Here is an 18880-nt window from a genome sequence, read left to right as displayed (position 1 = left end):
GAACAAGGTAAAAAGTAAAGGGGCAAGAACGCATCCCTGTCTAATTCCCCTTTTAACATTAAACATAGGAGTGCACTCGCCCTTCATACCAAAACGGACACAACTTTGGAGTTTAATATAGAGCCGAGCTAAAAAGAAAACAATGCCCTCCGGAGCGCCAAGATCAAGCAGGGTTCTCCACAAAATCGCATGATCCACCAGATCAAAAGCGCTGCTTAAGTCGGCGAAGCAAAGATCTAGAGAACCCTGCTTGGCCCGAGTATATTTCCCAATCAGGAGATCTAGATTTAGGCATTGCTCAATGGTTCCTCAGCCTTTCCGAAAACCATACTGAGCGGCTGATAAAATCCCATTTTCCTCTGCCCATTCCTCCAGTCTAGCGTTACAACAAACAAATGATGGACGGAATGCTGACAATGCAGACATTCTCCCCCAGTCAAGAGATCTGGGTTAAATCCATTGTTCTTTTGCCCACTACGCCACCCCAGTTCAGACATGGCCATATGCAAATCAGTCTTGACCCTGTGCCTCATGGGAACAGTCCAGCCCGAACTGCCAAGCCATGTCTTCCCTGGACCGGAATCAAGCATCCTAGGACCGGTTTCTGGCTATCAGCCGTCATCAGCCAGGATAGCTTGACTCCAGTGGCGTAGTGAGCACGGGACCCACGTCTGGGCATACCCATCCCACTTAGGGCGAAAAGCGTTACAACAAACAAATGATGGACGGAATGCTGACAATGCAGACATTCTCCCCCAGTCAAGAGATCTGGGTTAAATCCATTGTTCTTTTGCCCACTACGCCACCCCAGTTCAGACATGGCCATATGCAAATCAGTCTTGACCCTGTGCCTCATTGGAACAGTCCAGCCCGAACTGCCAAGCCATGTCTTCCCTGGACCGGAATCAAGCATCCTAGGACCGGTTTCTGGCTATCAGCCGTCATCAGCCAGGATAGCTTGACTCCAGTGGCGTAGTGAGCACGGGACCCACGTCTGGGCATACCCATCCCACTTAGGGCGAAAAGCGTTACAACAAACAAATGATGGACGGAATGCTGACAATGCAGACATTCTCCCCCAGTCAAGAGATCTGGGTTAAATCCATCGTTCTTTTGCCCACTACGCCACCCCAGTTCAGACATGGCCATATGCAAATCAGTCTTGACCCTGTGCCTCATGGGAACAGTCCAGCCCGAACTGCCAAGCCATGTCTTCCCTGGACCGGAATCAAGCATCCTAGGACCGGTTTCTGGCTATCAGCCGTCATCAGCCAGGATAGCTTGACTCCAGTGGCGTAGTGAGCACGGGACCCACGTCTGGGCATACCCATCCCACTTAGGGCGAAAAGCGTTACAACAAACAAATGATGGACGGAATGCTGACAATGCAGACATTCTCCCCCAGTCAAGAGATCTGGGTTAAATCCATCGTTCTTTTGCCCACTACGCCACTCCAGTTCAGACATGGCCATATGCAAATCAGTCTTGACCCTGTGCCTCATGGGAACAGTCCAGCCCGAACTGCCAAGCCATGTCTTCCCTGGACCGGAATCAAGCATCCTAGGACCGGTTTCTGGCTATCAGCCGTCATCAGCCAGGATAGCTTGACTCCAGTGGCGTAGTGAGCACGGGACCCACGTCTGGGCATACCCATCCCACTTAGGGCGAAAAGCGTTACAACAAACAAATGATGGACGGAATGCTGACAATGCAGACATTCTCCCCCAGTCAAGAGATCTGGGTTAAATCCATCGTTCTTTTGCCCACTACGCCACCCCAGTTCAGACATGGCCATATGCAAATCAGTCTTGACCCTGTGCCTCATGGGAACAGTCCAGCCCGAACTGCCAAGCCATGTCTTCCCTGGACCGGAATCAAGCATCCTAGGACCGGTTTCTGGCTATCAGCCGTCATCAGCCAGGATAGCTTGACTCCAGTGGCGTAGTGAGCACGGGACCCACGTCTGGGCATACCCATCCCACTTAGGGCGAAAAGCGTTACAACAAACAAATGATGGACGGAGTGCTGACAATGCAGACATTCTCCACCCATCAAGAGATCTGGGTTAAATCCATCGTTTTTTTGCCCACTACGCCACCCCAGTTCAGACATGGCCATATGCAAATCAGTCTTGACCCTGTGCCTCATGGGAACAGTCCAGCCCGAACTGCCAAGCCATGTCTTCCCTGGACCGGAATCAAGCATCCTAGGACCGGTTTCTGGCTATCAGCCGTCATCAGCCAGGATAGCTTGACTCCAGTGGCGTAGTGAGCACGGGACCCACGTCTGGGCATACCCATCCCACTTAGGGCGAAAAGCGTTACAACAAACAAATGATGGACGGAATGCTGACAATGCAGACATTCTCCACCCATCAAGAGATCTGGGTTAAATCCATCGTTTTTTTGCCCACTACGCCACCCCAGTTCAGACATGGCCATATGCAAATCAGTCTTGACCCTGTGCCTCATGGGAACAGTCCAGCCCGAACTGCCAAGCCATGTCTTCCCTGGACCGGAATCAAGCATCCTAGGACCGGTTTCTGGCTATCAGCCGTCATCAGCCAGGATAGCTTGACTCCAGTGGCGTAGTGAGCACGGGACCCACGTCTGGGCATACCCATCCCACTTAGGGCGAAAAGCGTTACAACAAACAAATGATGGACGGAATGCTGACAATGCAGACATTCTCCCCCAGTCAAGAGATCTGGGTTAAATCCATCGTTCTTTTGCCCACTACGCCACCCCAGTTCAGACATGGCCATATGCAAATCAGTCTTGACCCTGTGCCTCATGGAACAGTCCAGCCCGAACTGCCAAGCCATGTCTTCCCTGGACCGGAATCAAGCATCCTAGGACCGGTTTCTGGCTATCAGCCGTCATCAGCCAGGATAGCTTGACTCCAGTGGCATAGTGAGCACGGGACCCACGTCTGGGCATACCCATCCCACTTAGGGCGAAAAGCGTTACAACAAACAAATGATGGACGGAATGCTGACAATGCAGACATTCTCCCCCAGTCAAGAGATCTGGGTTAAATCCATCGTTCTTTTGCCCACTACGCCACCCCAGTTCAGACATGGCCATATGCAAATCAGTCTTGACCCTGTGCCTCATGGGAACAGTCCAGCCCGAACTGCCAAGCCATGTCTTCCCTGGACCGGAATCAAGCATCCTAGGACCGGTTTCTGGCTGTCAGCCGTCATCAGCCAGGATAGCTTGACTCCAGTGGCGTAGTGAGCACGGGACCCACGTCTGGGCATACCCATCCCACTTAGGGCGAAAAGCGTTACAACAAACAAATGATGGACGGAATGCTGACAATGCAGACATTCTCCCCCAGTCAAGAGATCTGGGTTAAATCCATCGTTCTTTTGCCCACTACGCCACCCCAGTTCAGACATGGCCATATGCAAATCAGTCTTGACCCTGTGCCTCATGGGAACAGTCCAGCCCGAACTGCCAAGCCATGTCTTTCCTGGACCGGAATCAAGCATCCTAGGACCGGTTTCTGGCTATCAGCCGTCATCAGCCAGGATAGCTTGACTCCAGTGGCGTAGTGAGCACGGGACCCACGTCTGGGCATACCCATCCCACTTAGGGCGAAAAGCGTTACAACAAACAAATGATGGACGGAATGCTGACAATGCAGACATTCTCCCCCAGTCAAGAGATCTGGGTTAAATCCATCGTTCTTTTGCCCACTACGCCACCCCAGTTCAGACATGGCCATATGCAAATCAGTCTTGACCCTGTGCCTCATGGGAACAGTCCAGCCCGAACTGCCAAGCCATGTCTTCCATGGACCGGAATCAAGCATCCTAGGACCGGTTTCTGGCTATCAGCCGTCATCAGCCAGGATAGCTTGACTCCAGTGGCGTAGTGAGCACGGGACCCACGTCTGGGCATACCCATCCCACTTAGGGCGAAAAGCGTTACAACAAACAAATGATGGACGGAATGCTGACAGTGCAGACATTCTCCCCCAGTCAAGAGATCTGGGTTAAATCCATCGTTCTTTTGCCCACTACGCCACCCCAGTTCAGACATGGCCATATGCAAATCAGTCTTGACCCTGTGCCTCATGGGAACAGTCCAGCCCGAACTGCCAAGCCATGTCTTCCCTGGACCGGAATCAAGCATCCTAGGACCGGTTTCTGGCTATCAGCCGTCATCAGCCAGGATAGCTTGACTCCAGTGGCGTAGTGAGCACGGGACCCACGTCTGGGCATACCCATCCCACTTAGGGCGAAAAGCGTTACAACAAACAAATGATGGACGGAATGCTGACAATGCAGACATTCTCCCCCAGTCAAGAGATCTGGGTTAAATCCATAGTTCTTTTGCCCACTACGCCACCCCAGTTCAGACATGGCCATATGCAAATCAGTCTTGACCCTGTGCCTCATGGAACAGTCCAGCCCGAACTGCCTAGCCATGTCTTCCCTGGACCGGAATCAAGCATCCTAGGACCGGTTTCTGGCTATCAGCCGTCATCAGCCAGGATAGCTTGACTCCAGTGGCGTAGTGAGCACGGGACCCACGTCTGGGCATACCCATCCCACTTAGGGCGAAAAGCGTTACAACAAACAAATGATGGACGAAATGCTGACAATGCAGACATTCTCCCCCAGTCAAGAGATCTGGGTTAAATCCATCGTTCTTTTGCCCACTACGCCACCCCAGTTCAGACATGGCCATATGCAAATCAGTCTTGACCCTGTGCCTCATAGGAACAGTCCAGCCCGAACTGCCAAGCCATGTCTTCCCTGGACCGGAATCAAGCATCCTAGGACCAGTTTCTGGCTATCAGCCGTCATCAGCCAAGATAGCTTGACTCCAGTGGCGTAGTGAGCACGGGACCCACGTCTGGGCATACCCATCCCACTTAGGGCGAAAAGCGTTACAACAAACAAATGATGGACGGAATGCTGACAATTCAGACATTCTCCCCCAGTCAAGAGATCTGGGTTAAATCCATCGTTCTTTTGCCCACTACGCCACCCCAGTTCAGACATGGCCATATGCAAATCAGTCTTGACCCTGTGCCTCATGGGAACAGTCCAGCCCGAACTGCCAAGCCATGTCTTCCCTGTAACGGAATCAAGCATCCTATGACCGGTTTCTGGCTATCAGCCGTCATCAGCCAGGATAGCTTGACTCCAGTGGCGTAGTGAGCACGGGACCCACGTCTGGGCATACCCATCCCACTTAGGGCGAAAAGCGTTACAACAAACAAATGATGGACGGAATGCTGACAATGCAGACATTCTCCCCCAGTCAAGAGATCTGGGTTAAATCCATCGTTCTTTTGCCCACTACGCCACCCCAGTTCAGACATGGCCATATGCAAATCAGTCTTGACCCTGTGCCTCATGGGAACAGTCCAGCCCGAACTGCCAAGCCATGTCTTCCCTGAACCGGAATCAAGCATCCTAGGACCGGTTTCTGGCTATCAGCCGTCATCAGCCAGGATAGCTTGACTCCAGTGGCGTAGTGAGCACGGGACCCACGTCTGGGCATACCCATCCCACTTAGGGCGAAAAGCGTTACAACAAACAAATGATGGACGGAATGCTGACAATGCAGACATTCTCCCCCAGTCAAGAGATCTGGGTTAAATCCATCGTTCTTTTGCCCACTACGCCACCCCAGTTCAGACATGGCCATATGCAAATCAGTCTTGACACTGTGCCTCATGGGAACAGTCCAGCCCGAACTGCCAAGCCATGTCTTCCACGGACCGGAATCAAGCATCCTAGGACCGGTTTCTGGCTATCAGCCGTCATCAGCCAGGATAGCTTGACTCCAGTGGCGTAGTGAGCACGGGACCCACGTCTGGGCATACCCATCCCACTTAGGGCGAAAAGCGTTACAACAAACAAATGATGGACGGAATGCTGACAATGCAGACATTCTCCCCCAGTCAAGAGATCTGGGTTAAATCCATCGTTCTTTTGCCCACTACGCCACCCCAGTTCAGACATGGCCATATGCAAATCAGTCTTGACCCTGTGCCTCATGGGAATAGTCCAGCCCGAACTGCCAAGCCATGTCTTCCCTGGACCGGAATCAAGCATCCTAGGACCGGTTTCTGGCTATCAGCCGTCATCAGCCAGGATAGCTTGACTCCAGTGGCGTAGTGAGCACGGGACCCACGTCTGGGCATACCCATCCCACTTAGGGCGAAAAGCGTTACAACAAACAAATGATGGACGGAATGCTGACAATGCAGACATTCTCCCCCAGTCAAGAGATCTGGGTTAAATCCATCGTTCTTTTGCCCACTACGCCACCCCAGTTCAGACATGGCCATATGCAAATCAGTCTTGACCCTGTGCCTCATGGGAACAGTCCAGCCCGAACTGCCAAGCCATGTCTTCCCTGGACCGGAATCAAGCATCCTAGGACCGGTTTCTGGCTATCAGCCGTCATCAGCCAGGATAGCTTGACTCCAGTGGCGTAGTGAGCACGGGACCCACGTCTGGGCATACCCATCCCACTTAGGGCGAAAAGCGTTACAACAAACAAATGATGGACGGAATGCTGACAATGCAGACATTCTCCCCCAGTCAAGAGATCTGGGTTAAATCCATCGTTCTTTTGCCCACTACGCCACCCCAGTTCAGACATGGCCATATGCAAATCAGTCTTGACCCTGAGCCTCATGGGAACAGTCCAGCCCGAACTGCCAAGCCATGTCTTCCCTGGACCGGAATCAAGCATCCTAGGACCGGTTTCTGGCTATCAGCCGTCATCAGCCAGGATAGCTTGACTCCAGTGGCATAGTGAGCACGGGACCCACGTCTGGGCATACCCATCCCACTTAGGGCGAAAAGCGTTACAACAAACAAATGATGGACGGAATGCTGACAATGCAGACATTCTCCCCCAGTCAAGAGATCTGGGTTAAATCCATCGTTCTTTTGCCCACTACGCCACCCCAGTTCAGACATGGCCATATGCAAATCAGTCTTGACCCTGTGCCTCATGGGAACAGTCCAGCCCGAACTGCCAAGCCATGTCTTCCCTGGACCGGAATCAAGCATCCTAGGACCGGTTTCTGGCTGTCAGCCGTCATCAGCCAGGATAGCTTGACTCCAGTGGCGTAGTGAGCACGGGACCCACGTCTGGGCATACCCATCCCACTTAGGGCGAAAAGCGTTACAACAAACAAATGATGGACGGAATGCTGACAATGCAGACATTCTCCCCCAGTCAAGAGATCTGGGTTAAATCCATCGTTCTTTTGCCCACTACGCCACCCCAGTTCAGACATGGCCATATGCAAATCAGTCTTGACCCTGTGCCTCATGGGAACAGTCCAGCCCGAACTGCCAAGCCATGTCTTCCCTGGACCGGAATCAAGCATCCTAGGACCGGTTTCTGGCTATCAGCCGTCATCAGCCAGGATAGCTTGACTCCAGTGGCGTAGTGAGCACGGGACCCACGTCTGGGCATACCCATCCCACTTAGGGCGAAAAGCGTTACAACAAACAAATGATGGACGGAATGCTGACAATGCAGACATTCTCCCCCAGTTAAGAGATCTGGGTTAAATCCATCGTTCTTTTGCCCACTACGCCACCCCAGTTCAGACATGGCCATATGCAAATCAGTCTTGACCCTGTGCCTCATGGGAACAGTCCAGCCCAAACTGCCAAGCCATGTCTTCCCTGGACCGGAATCAAGCATCCTAGGACCGGTTTCTGGCTATCAGCCGTCATCAGCCAGGATAGCTTGACTCCAGTGGCGTAGTGAGCACGGGACCCACGTCTGGGCATACCCATCCCACTTAGGGCGAAAAGCGTTACAACAAACAAATGATGGACGGAATGCTGACAATGCAGACATTCTCCCCCAGTCAAGAGATCTGGGTTAAATCCATCGTTCTTTTGCCCACTACGCCACCCCAGTTCAGACATGGCCATATGCAAATCAGTCTTGACCCTGTGCCTCATGGGAACAGTCCAGCCCGAACTGCCAAGCCATGTCTTCCCTGAACCGGAATCCAGCATCCTAAGACCGGTTTCTGGCTATCAGCCGTCATCAGCCAGGATAGCTTGACTCCAGTGGCGTAGTGAGCACGGGACCCACGTCTGGGCATACCCATCCCACTTAGGGCGAAAAGCGTTACAACAAACAAATGATGGACGGAATGCTGACAATGCAGACATTCTCCCCCAGTCAAGAGATCTGGGTTAAATCCATCGTTCTTTTGCCCACTACGCCACCACAGTTCAGACATGGCCATATGCAAATCAGTCTTGACCCTGTGCCTCATGGGAACAGTCCAGCCCGAACTGCCAAGCCATGTCTTCCCTGGACCGGAATCAAGCATCCTAGGACCGGTTTCTGGCTATCAGCCGTCATCAGCCAGGATAGCTTGACTCCAGTGGCGTAGTGAGCACGGGACCCACGTCTGGGCATACCCATCCCACTTAGGGCGAAAAGCGTCACAACAAACAAATGATGGACGGAATGCTGACAATGCAGACATTCTCCCCCAGTCAAGAGATCTGGGTTAAATCCATCGTTCTTTTGCCCACTATGCCACCCCAGTTCAGACATGGCCATATGCAAATCAGTCTTGACCCTGTGCCTCATGGGAACAGTCCAGCCCGAACTGCCAAGCCATGTCTTCCCTGGACCGGAATCAAGCATCCTAGGACCGGTTTCTGGCTATCAGCCGTCATCAGCCAGGATAGCTTGACTCCAGTGGCGTAGTGAGCACGGGACCCACGTCTGGGCATACCCATCCCACTTAGGGCGAAAAGCGTTACAACAAACAAATGATGGACGGAATGCTGACAATGCAGACATTCTCCCCCATTCAAGAGATCTGGGTTAAATCCATCGTTCTTTTGCCCACTACGCCACCCCAGTTCAGACATGGCCATATGCAAATCAGTCTTGACCCTGTGCCTCATGGGAACAGTCCAGCCCGAACTGCCAAGCCATGTCTTCCCTGGACCGGAATCAAGCATCCTAGGACCGGTTTCTGGCTATCAGCCGTCATCAGCCAGGATAGCTTGACTCCAGTGGCGTAGTGAGCACGGGACCCACGTCTGGGCATACCCATCCCACTTAGGGCGAAAAGCGTTACAACAAACAAATGATGGACGGAATGCTGACAATGCAGACATTCTCCCCCAGTCAAGAGATCTGGGTTAAATCCATCGTTCTTTTGCCCACTACGCCACCCCAGTTCAGACATGGCCATATGCAAATCAGTCTTGACCCTGTGCCTCATGGGAACAGTCCAGCCCGAACTGCCAAGCCATGTCTTCCCTGGACTGGAATCAAGCATCCTAGGACCGGTTTCTGGCTATCAGCCCTCATCAGCCAGGATAGCTTGACTCCAGTGGCGTAGTGAGCACGGGACCCACGTCTGGGCATACCCATCCCACTTAGGGCGAAAAGTGTTACAACAAACAAATGATGGACGGAATGCTGACAATGCAGACATTCTCCCCCAGTCAAGAGATCTGGGTTAAATCCATCGTTCTTTTGCCCACTACGCCACCCCAGTTCAGACATGGCCATATGCAAATCAGTCTTGACCCTGTGCCTCATGGGAACAGTCCAGCCCGAACTGCCAAGCCATGTCTTCCCTGGACCGGAATCAAGCATCCTAGGACCGGTTTCTGGCTATCAGCCGTCATCAGCCAGGATAGCTTGACTCCAGTGGCGTAGTGAGCACGGGACCCACGTCTGGGCATACCCATCCCACTTAGGGCGAAAAGCGTTACAACAAACAAATGATGGACGGAATGCTGACAATGCAGACATTCTCCCCCAGTCAAGAGATCTGGGTTAAATCCATAGTTCTTTTGCCCACTACGCCACCCCAGTTCAGACATGGCCATATGCAAATCAGTCTTGACCCTGTGCCTCATGGGAACAGTCCAGCCCGAACTGCCAAGCCATGTCTTCCCTGGACCGGAATCAAGCATCCTAGGACCGGTTTCTGGCTATCAGCCGTCATCAGCCAGGATAGCTTGACTCCAGTGGCGTAGTGAGCACGGGACCCACGTCTGGGCATACCCATCCCACTTAGGGCGAAAAGCGTTACAACAAACAAATGATGGACGGAATGCTGACAATGCAGACATTCTCCCCCAGTCAAGAGATCTGGGTTAAATCCATCGTTCTTTTGCCCACTACGCCACCCCAGTTCAGACATGGCCATATGCAAATCAGTCTTGACCCTGTGCCTCATGGGAACAGTCCAGCCCGAACTGCCAAGCCATGTCTTCCCTGGACCGGAATCAAGCATCCTAGGACCAGTTTCTGGCTATCAGCCGTCATCAGCCAAGATAGCTTGACTCCAGTGGCGTAGTGAGCACGGGACCCACGTCTGGGCATACCCATCCCACTTAGGGCGAAAAGCGTTACAACAAACAAATGATGGACGGAATGCTGACAATGCAGACATTCTCCCCCAGTCAAGAGATCTGGGTTAAATCCATCGTTCTTTTGCCCACTACGCCACCCCAGTTCAGACATGGCCATATGCAAATCAGTCTTGACCCTGTGCCTCATGGGAACAGTCCAGCCCGAACTGCCAAGCCATGTCTTCCCTGGAACGGAATCAAGCATCCTAGGACCGGTTTCTGGCTATCAGCCGTCATCAGCCAGGATAGCTTGACTCCAGTGGCGTAGTGAGCACGGGACTCACGTCTGGGCATACCCATCCCACTGAGGGCGAAAAGGGTTACAACAAACAAATGATGGACGGAATGCTGACAATGCAGACATTCTCCCCCAGTCAAGAGATCTGGGTTAAATCCATCGTTCTTTTGCCCACTACGCCACCCCAGTTCAGACATGGCCATATGCAAATCAGTCTTGACCCTGTGCCTCATGGGAACAGTCCAGCCCGAACTGCCAAGCCATGTCTTCCCTGAACCGGAATCAAGCATCCTAGGACCGGTTTCTGGCTATCAGCCGTCATCAGCCAGGATAGCTTGACTCCAGTGGCGTAGTGAGCACGGGACCCACGTCTGGGCATACCCATCCCACTTAGGGCGAAAAGCGTTACAACAAACAAATGATGGACGGAATGCTGACAATGCAGACATTCTCCCCCAGTCAAGAGATCTGGGTTAAATCCATCGTTCTTTTGCCCACTACGCCACCCCAGTTCAGACATGGCCATATGCAAATCAGTCTTGACCCTGTGCCTCATGGGAACAGTCCAGCCCGAACTGCCAAGCCATGTCTTCCCTGGACCGGAATCAAGCATCCTAGGACCGGTTTCTGGCTATCAGCCGTCATCAGCCAGGATAGCTTGACTCCAGTGGCGAAGTGAGCACGGGACCCACGTCTGGGCATACCCATCCCACTTAGGGCGAAAAGCGTTACAACAAACAAATGATGGACGGAATGCTGACAATGCAGACATTCTCCCCCAGTCAAGAGATCTGGGTTAAATCCATCGTTCTTTTGCCCACTACGCCACCCCAGTTCAGACATGGCCATATGCAAATCAGTCTTGACCCTGTGCCTCATGGGAACAGTCCAGCCCGAACTGCCAAGCCATGTCTTCCCTGGACCGGAATCAAGCATCCTAGGACCGGTTTCTGGCTATCAGCCGTCATCAGCCAGGATAGCTTGACTCCAGTGGCGTAGTGAGCACGGGACCCACGTCTGGGCATACCCATCCCACTTAGGGCGAAAAGCGTTACAACAAACAAATGATGGACGGAATGCTGACAATGCAGACATTCTCCCCCAGTCAAGAGATCTGGGTTAAATCCTTTGTTCTTTTGCCCACTACGCCACCCCAGTTCAGACATGGCCATATGCAAATCAGTCTTGACCCTGTGCCTCATGGGAACAGTCCAGCCCGAACTGCCAAGCCATGTCTTCCCTGGACCGGAATCAAGCATCCTAGGACCGGTTTCTGGCTATCAGCCGTCATCAGCCAGGATAGCTTGACTCCAGTGGCGTAGTGAGCACGGGACCCACGTCTGGGCATACCCATCCCACTTAGGGCGAAAAGCGTTACAACAAACAAATGATGGACGGAATGCTGACAATGCAGACATTCTCCCCCAGTCAAGAGATCTGGGTTAAATCCATCGTTCTTTTGCCCACTACGCCACCCCAGTTCAGACATGGCCATATGCAAATCAGTCTTGACCCTGTGCCTCATGGGAACAGTCCAGCCCGAACTGCCAAGCCATGTCTTCCCTGGACCGGAATCAAGCATCCTAGGACCGGTTTCTGGCTATCAGCCGTTATCAGCCAGGATAGCTTGACTCCAGTGGCGTAGTGAGCACGGGACCCACGTCTGGGCATACCCATCCCACTTAGGGCGAAAAGCGTTACAACAAACAAATGATGGACGGAATGCTGACAATGCAGACATTCTCCCCCAGTCAAGAGATCTGGGTTAAATCCATCGTTCTTTTGCCCACTACGCCACCCCAGTTCAGACATGGCCATATGCAAATCAGTCTTGACCCTGTGCCTCATGGGAACAGTCCAGCCCGAACTGCCAAGCCAGTGGGCAAAAGAACGATGGATTTAACCCAGATCTCTTGACTGGGGGAGAATGTATGCATTGTCAGCATTCCGTCCATCATTTGTTAGTTGTAACGCTTTTCGCCCTAAGTGGGATGGGTATTCCCAGACGTGGGACCCGTGCTCACTACGCCACTGGAGTCAAGCTATCCTGGCTGATGACGGCTGATAGCCAGAAACCGGTCCTAGGATGCTTGATTCCGGTCCAGGGAAGACATGGCTTGGCAGTTCGGGCTGGACTGTTCCCATGAGGCACAGGGTCAAGACTGATTTGCATATGGCCATGTCTAAACTGGGGTGGTGTAGTGGGCAAAAGAACGATGGATTTAACCCAGATCTCTTGACTGGGGGAGAATGTATGCATTGTCAGCATTCCGTCACTCATTTGTTTGTTGTAACGCTTTTCGCCCTAAGTGGGATGGGTATTCCCAGACGTGGGACCCGTGCTCACTACGCCACTGGAGTCAAGCTATCCTGGCTGATGACGGCTGATAGCCAGAAACCGGTCCTAGGATGCTTGATTCCGGTCCAGGGAAGACATGGCTTGGCAGTTTGGGCTGGACTGTTCCCATGAGGCACAGGGTCAAGACTGATTTGCATATGGCCATGTCTAAACTGGGGTGGTGTAGTGGGCAAAAGAACGATGGATTTAACCCAGATCTCTTGACTGGGGGAGAATGTTTGCATTGTCAGCATTCCGTCCATCATTTGTTTGTTGTAACGCTTTTCGCCCTAAGTGGGATGGGTATTCCCAGACGTGGGACCCGTGCTCACTACGCCACTGGAGTCAAGCTATCCTGGCTGATGACGGCTGATAGCCAGAAACCGGTCCTAGGATGCTTTATTCCGGTCCAGGGAAGACATGGCTTGACAGTTCGGGCTGGACTGTTCCCATGAGGCACAGGGTCAAGACTGATTTGCATATGGCCATGTCTAAACTGGGGTGGTGTAGTGGGCAAAAGAACGATGGATTTAACCCAGATCTCTTGACTGGGGGAGAATTTATGCATTGTCAGCATTCCGTCCATCATTTGTTTGTTGTAACACTTTTCGCCCTAAGTGGGATGGGTATTCCCAGACGTGGGACCCGTGCTCACTACGCCACTGGAGTCAAGCTATCCTGGCTGATGACGGCTGATAGCCAGAAACCGGTCCTAGGATGCTTGATTCCGGTCCAGGGAAGACATGGCTTGGCAGTTCGGGCTGGACTGTTCCCATGAGGCACAGGGTCAAGACTGATTTGCATATGGCCATGTCTAAACTGGGGTGGTGTAGTGGGCAAAAGAACGATGGATTTAACCCAGATCTCTTGACTGGGGTCGAATGTATGCATTGTCAGCATTCCGTCCATCATTTGTTTGTTGTAACGCTTTTCGCCCTAAGTGGGATGGGTATTCCCAGACGTGGGACCCGTGCTCACTACGCCACTGGAGTCAAGCTATCCTGGCTGATGACGGCTGATAGCCAGAAACCGGTCCTAGGATGCTTGATTCCGGTCCAGGGAAGACATGGCTTGGCAGTTCGGGCTGGACTGTTCCCATGAGGCACAGGGTCAAGACTGATTTACATATGGCCATGTCTAAACTGGGGTGGTGTAGTGGGCAAAAGAACGATGGATTTAACCCAGATCTCTTGACTGGGGGAGAATGTATGCATTGTCAGCATTCCGTCCATCATTTGTTTGTTGTAACGCATTCCTCCAGTCTAGCCATTAAAACTCTGCTCAGAATTTTAATGGAAGAATCGAGCAGGGAAATTGGCCGATAGTTTTTGACATCCGACCTATCACCCTTTTTGTGAATTGGTATTATTATTGATTCAGCCCATGAAGGGGGGGATTCATTATTAACTGCTGTATTAAAAACAACAGTGAGAACCGGACCCCATAAAGATACATCTGCCTTATAAACATCGATAGGGACTCCATCCGGGCCCTGGGCCTTCCCCCCTTACTATTGTTAATGGCTAGCACAACTTCCGATATAGTAATATTAAGGGGTAAAATCGGCCAATGGGTAGTAAACGGTACCTTTGACCTGGTGGGGTCAAAAATACCAATAAAATGAGAGACCCAGGACTTACTGGATACGTTTGAGGTAAGTACCGGGATGGATTCATCTTTGAGGAATGGGGAGTTCACTGTAGCCCAAAAAAGAGTACAGTTGAACGTAGCTGTTGCCTGAATCAGGCTATCCCAAGCATGTTGTTGCAATTCCTTCTTCCTACGTTTTAAGGCAACATAATATTCCGATCTCGCAGCACAGATCCTCACTCGATCCCTAGGCTTAACTGACAAAGCTTGTTTGAGTCTCGTTAATAGGGATGTACATGCATGGTCAAACCAACCCGGGGCACATTTAAACTTTACATTTCCTAGCTTGGTAAACAAAGTGTTAATGTGATAATTCATACTATAGAAATTACTCAAAACACAGTTAGAATCGTTATAAAAATTTAAAATATTATTAATATCGGTTAAACAGGTGGTTACCACTTTAGTATGAAGTTCCTTACATTTTGCCCCTTTCCATCTTAACCTAAAACCATTTGGCCTGCATGGAACAATGTTATCAACAATTTTCCCCTGCACGGTTAACATACTGGGGTCGATGGCGATATATAAGATGATAAAATTGTGGTCACTCAGACTAGACTCCACAATAATAGGGGCCTCACAATAAGGTGCTAAATTGGAAGAGACCAATACATGGTCGATTGTAGTGTTAGAATTCCTGCCCGTAAAAGTACGGAGGGAGATACCATCCGTTCTTTTGGAAAACTGTAAAATTTCCAAGTTCAAAACTGCCATTAAACTATTAAACAATTCTCCATATGGATTATGCTGAAAATGCAAATCCTCAGTCCCTGCATTATTAGTTACCCCACAAGCTTTAGATGTAGACTGGGCGCAGGTCGGGAGGTTAAAATCGCCCACCCACAAAACATCAAACAAAACATTGCCCTCTACACTCAATTGTTCAATAACAACAGCTAACTCCATAACAATGGAGTTCCTGGTATTGTCAAAGATGTTGTTGTAAAAGTTGACTAACAGGATATTTCGCCCACATTTGACCCGCAACCATAAAAGCTGGACCAGGGTCCCTACTTGAAGATACCTTTCCACTGTTAGGGGTAAATTAGTGGAAATCAGAACCAGGAGATCCCCTCTGGCTCTTCCTGTGGTGGAAGCTACTGCTGGTAATTCAAAAGGGGTAAAGCCATCAAAACCTTCAAAACTAGTGTAGTTGGTACACCAAGTTTCTTGAAGACAAATAATGTCGCCGGAGCCAATAAAATTCTGCCATCCTGGCAAGTCCCCTTTAGCAATCAATCCCGCTATGTTCCAACTTACTATCCGTAGTCCTCTTCTATTACTGGGGTGTTCAATAGTTAGGGAAGTAGGGTCTGGTATGGAGATGTCATCACTGGATGTAGTCGCTAAACCTTCAGGGATGGACACCCCGCCAGTCGGTATTATTAGTGGATGGGCTTGGGCTAACCCTTCAGATACAGCACAATCTGGGGTTATCTTTTCTTCATGGGAGACACTACCCGAACTAGGTCAATTAATTAGTTCCAGATTAATTAAAACTTGATATCGATTTGAGACAGGGATCTCCCCCCTGAATGGTAAAAATTGGCCTCTGCCTGGGTATCGGTGCATACATTCTTCCCAGGCTTTACCATCATCATCTATCATCCGCTCAGACAACCCACTATTTTTTGAAAGATATATCATCTGTGCTTCAGGGGCCGAGTAATAAAAATAATTTAAATCTCTTATTACAATTCCATTGCTATCCTTATAAAACCGAGTGTCACAAATGGTGCTCACTACATGGGGATCTTTAAAGTTGATAATAATAATATCACCCGATGTGAGTTTCGAACTATGGCCCAACCAACTTGCCCTTCTTACAAACAGAATTTCCCCATTCAAATTACTGGGGCTAGGTCTATGTAGATTTAGCCAATAGAGGAATTTATTCTTCAACTCCCGATGCGATTCTAATTTACCTTTTTTTAATACTGGGACCCCAATCAATACAGTAACATATGGAAGTGATTCCGGTGGAAGATCTAAAACCACCGAAGACGGTTTACCTGGGGTATCATAGTTACTACTTGAGTTCCTAGTAATAGGGAGGTTTGGGGTACTACTACATTTCCCTTTCTCCTGGCCGTTCTGTATACTATTATGGCTACCTTGCTGCTTAACTATTTTGTCAGCAGTAGGTGATATCACAGGCGCCATTGTCAGATAAGGCGATGTGGCTTTAGGGCTTGGCCTAACTTTGTTCTGTAACTTAATTATATTCTTTAGGGAGCAAAAATTATCCAACATGACTTGTTCCACCCTATCTACTTTTAAACTTAATAATTTGATACGTTCCGATAAAGGAAGAATCAAAGATCTCATCATATGTTCAACTGATGGGGATGTGACGTCCGGTTTCATGGGGGCAGGTATTTCCTCAATGTGCCCCCCAAAATCTGTTAAGTTGGATAATGTAATGGCCTCGATATCAGAAGCATTCGAGCAATGTTGGGTAAGTGAACTACCTTCTGAAGGGGCAGATTTCTTAACCTTAGCTATAGTAGGGGTTTTAGGGTTCCTTACTTTTAATTCGTTCTCCCCCTTGTTCTTCTTGGGTTTGTTTTTATTATTAGACGATCTTTTGGGCCGTGACTGAACATTAGGAGTTACTGCACTACCTATGTCAACATTCACTGTCCCTCCTTCTGTGGTTAACTGACTTTCACATAGACTAACCTCCGACCCTTCAAATCTAGCTTTACCTAGCAGAGCGGAGATTTTATTACTTGGCTCGTTAGACCTGGTAGGGGTTTTAGCCAAAGATAATGGGCCAATGGACGAACGTCTGGAATACAGGGGTTCAGAAGAGAGGCGGCGTTCAGTTATGGCTATCTCGTGTTCGAGAAGCGAGGCTGCCCTGATCATAAACTGATCTAGGGTGCCAGATACTGACCCACGAACCCCTGTACATTTCCCTTTAGCGGCCATAACTGGGCACTTATACAGAGACACAACGCTATAGTAATTGTCAATAGAAAGCTCACTCAATTATAGCACGGTATAGGTGCCCCACATTTACTCACAAGAGTTCAAATGTTCAAATGTTCGGGGGGGCGACCCTGCCCGGCCTCCTTCGGCCACTGACGGGCACAGACGGGCCCGCCCTTGGCCCGGGCTTCGCCCGGGCACATCCCGCGCGCGTTCCGCGCAGCGGCCTCCGATGGGAATTATAGGAGACGTGAAAGGCGGGGCAGGAAGAGGAATCAGCCAAAGGTCCAGGTGAGTGCTGGTACTCGCAGTCCTGCTCCCTGGCTTCACAATCAAGTGGCAAAGGTCCAAAGATTCCCCACAGCTACGAGCAGCTCCCGCGAAGCGGGGGCCGCGAGCCGTAAAGAGCAGTCAGGAGGCGGGGCAGGAAGAGGAACCAGCCGAAGGTCCAGGTGAGTGCTGGTACTCGCAGTCCTGTTTCCCGGCTTCAAAATCAAGCGGCAAAGATCCAAAGATTCCCCACAGCTACGAGCGGCTCCCGCGAAGCGGGGGCCGCGAGCCGTAAAGAGCAGTCAGGAGGCGGGGCAGGAAGAGGAACCAGCCGAAGGTCCAGGTGAGTGCTGGTACTCGGAGTCCTGCTCCCCGGCTTCACAATCAAGCGGCAAAGGTCCAAAGATTCCCCACAGCTATGAGCGGCTCCCGCGAAGCGGGGGCCGCGAGCCGTAAAGAGCAGTCAGGAGGCGGGGCAGGAAGAGGAACCAGGCGAATGTCCGGGTGAGTGCTGGTACTCGCAGTCCTGCTCCCCGGCTTCACAATCAAGCGGCAATGGTCCAAAGATTCCCCACAGCTACGAGCGGCTCCCGCGAAGCGGGGGCCGCGAGCCGTAAAGAGCAGTCAGGAGGCGGGGCAGGAAGAGGAACCAGCCGAAGGTCCAGGTGAGTGCTGGTACTCGCAGTCCTGCTCCCCGGCTTCACAATCAAGCGGCAAAGGTCCAAAGATTCCCCACAGCTACGAGCGGCACCTTCCCCTAAAATGAAAGCCCTGGGCGAAAAGCACTACAGCTATCACATGGAGTGCCACAGGCCATAAGGATCTTCCTTCTTTCTTTTGAGTATCCTATCAGACTAGTGGGAACTGTGGATCTCTAATTCAAATATTGTCCGCTTCCAGAACCAATAAATGTCTTGTGGACCTGTAGTCCTCGTTATCCAATACATCATTCAGAGACCATGCACACAATCAATAAGGAGATGCACACCAATTTAGAAAAATAACACATATTTATATCTATTTTAGACACCAAGAACTTATTTATTGGGTA

This window comes from Triturus cristatus, chromosome 2_2, assembly GCF_964204655.1.
Source record: "Triturus cristatus chromosome 2_2, aTriCri1.1, whole genome shotgun sequence".
NCBI lineage: Eukaryota > Metazoa > Chordata > Amphibia > Caudata > Salamandridae > Triturus > Triturus cristatus.
This window is presented reverse-complemented; position numbering follows the sequence as displayed.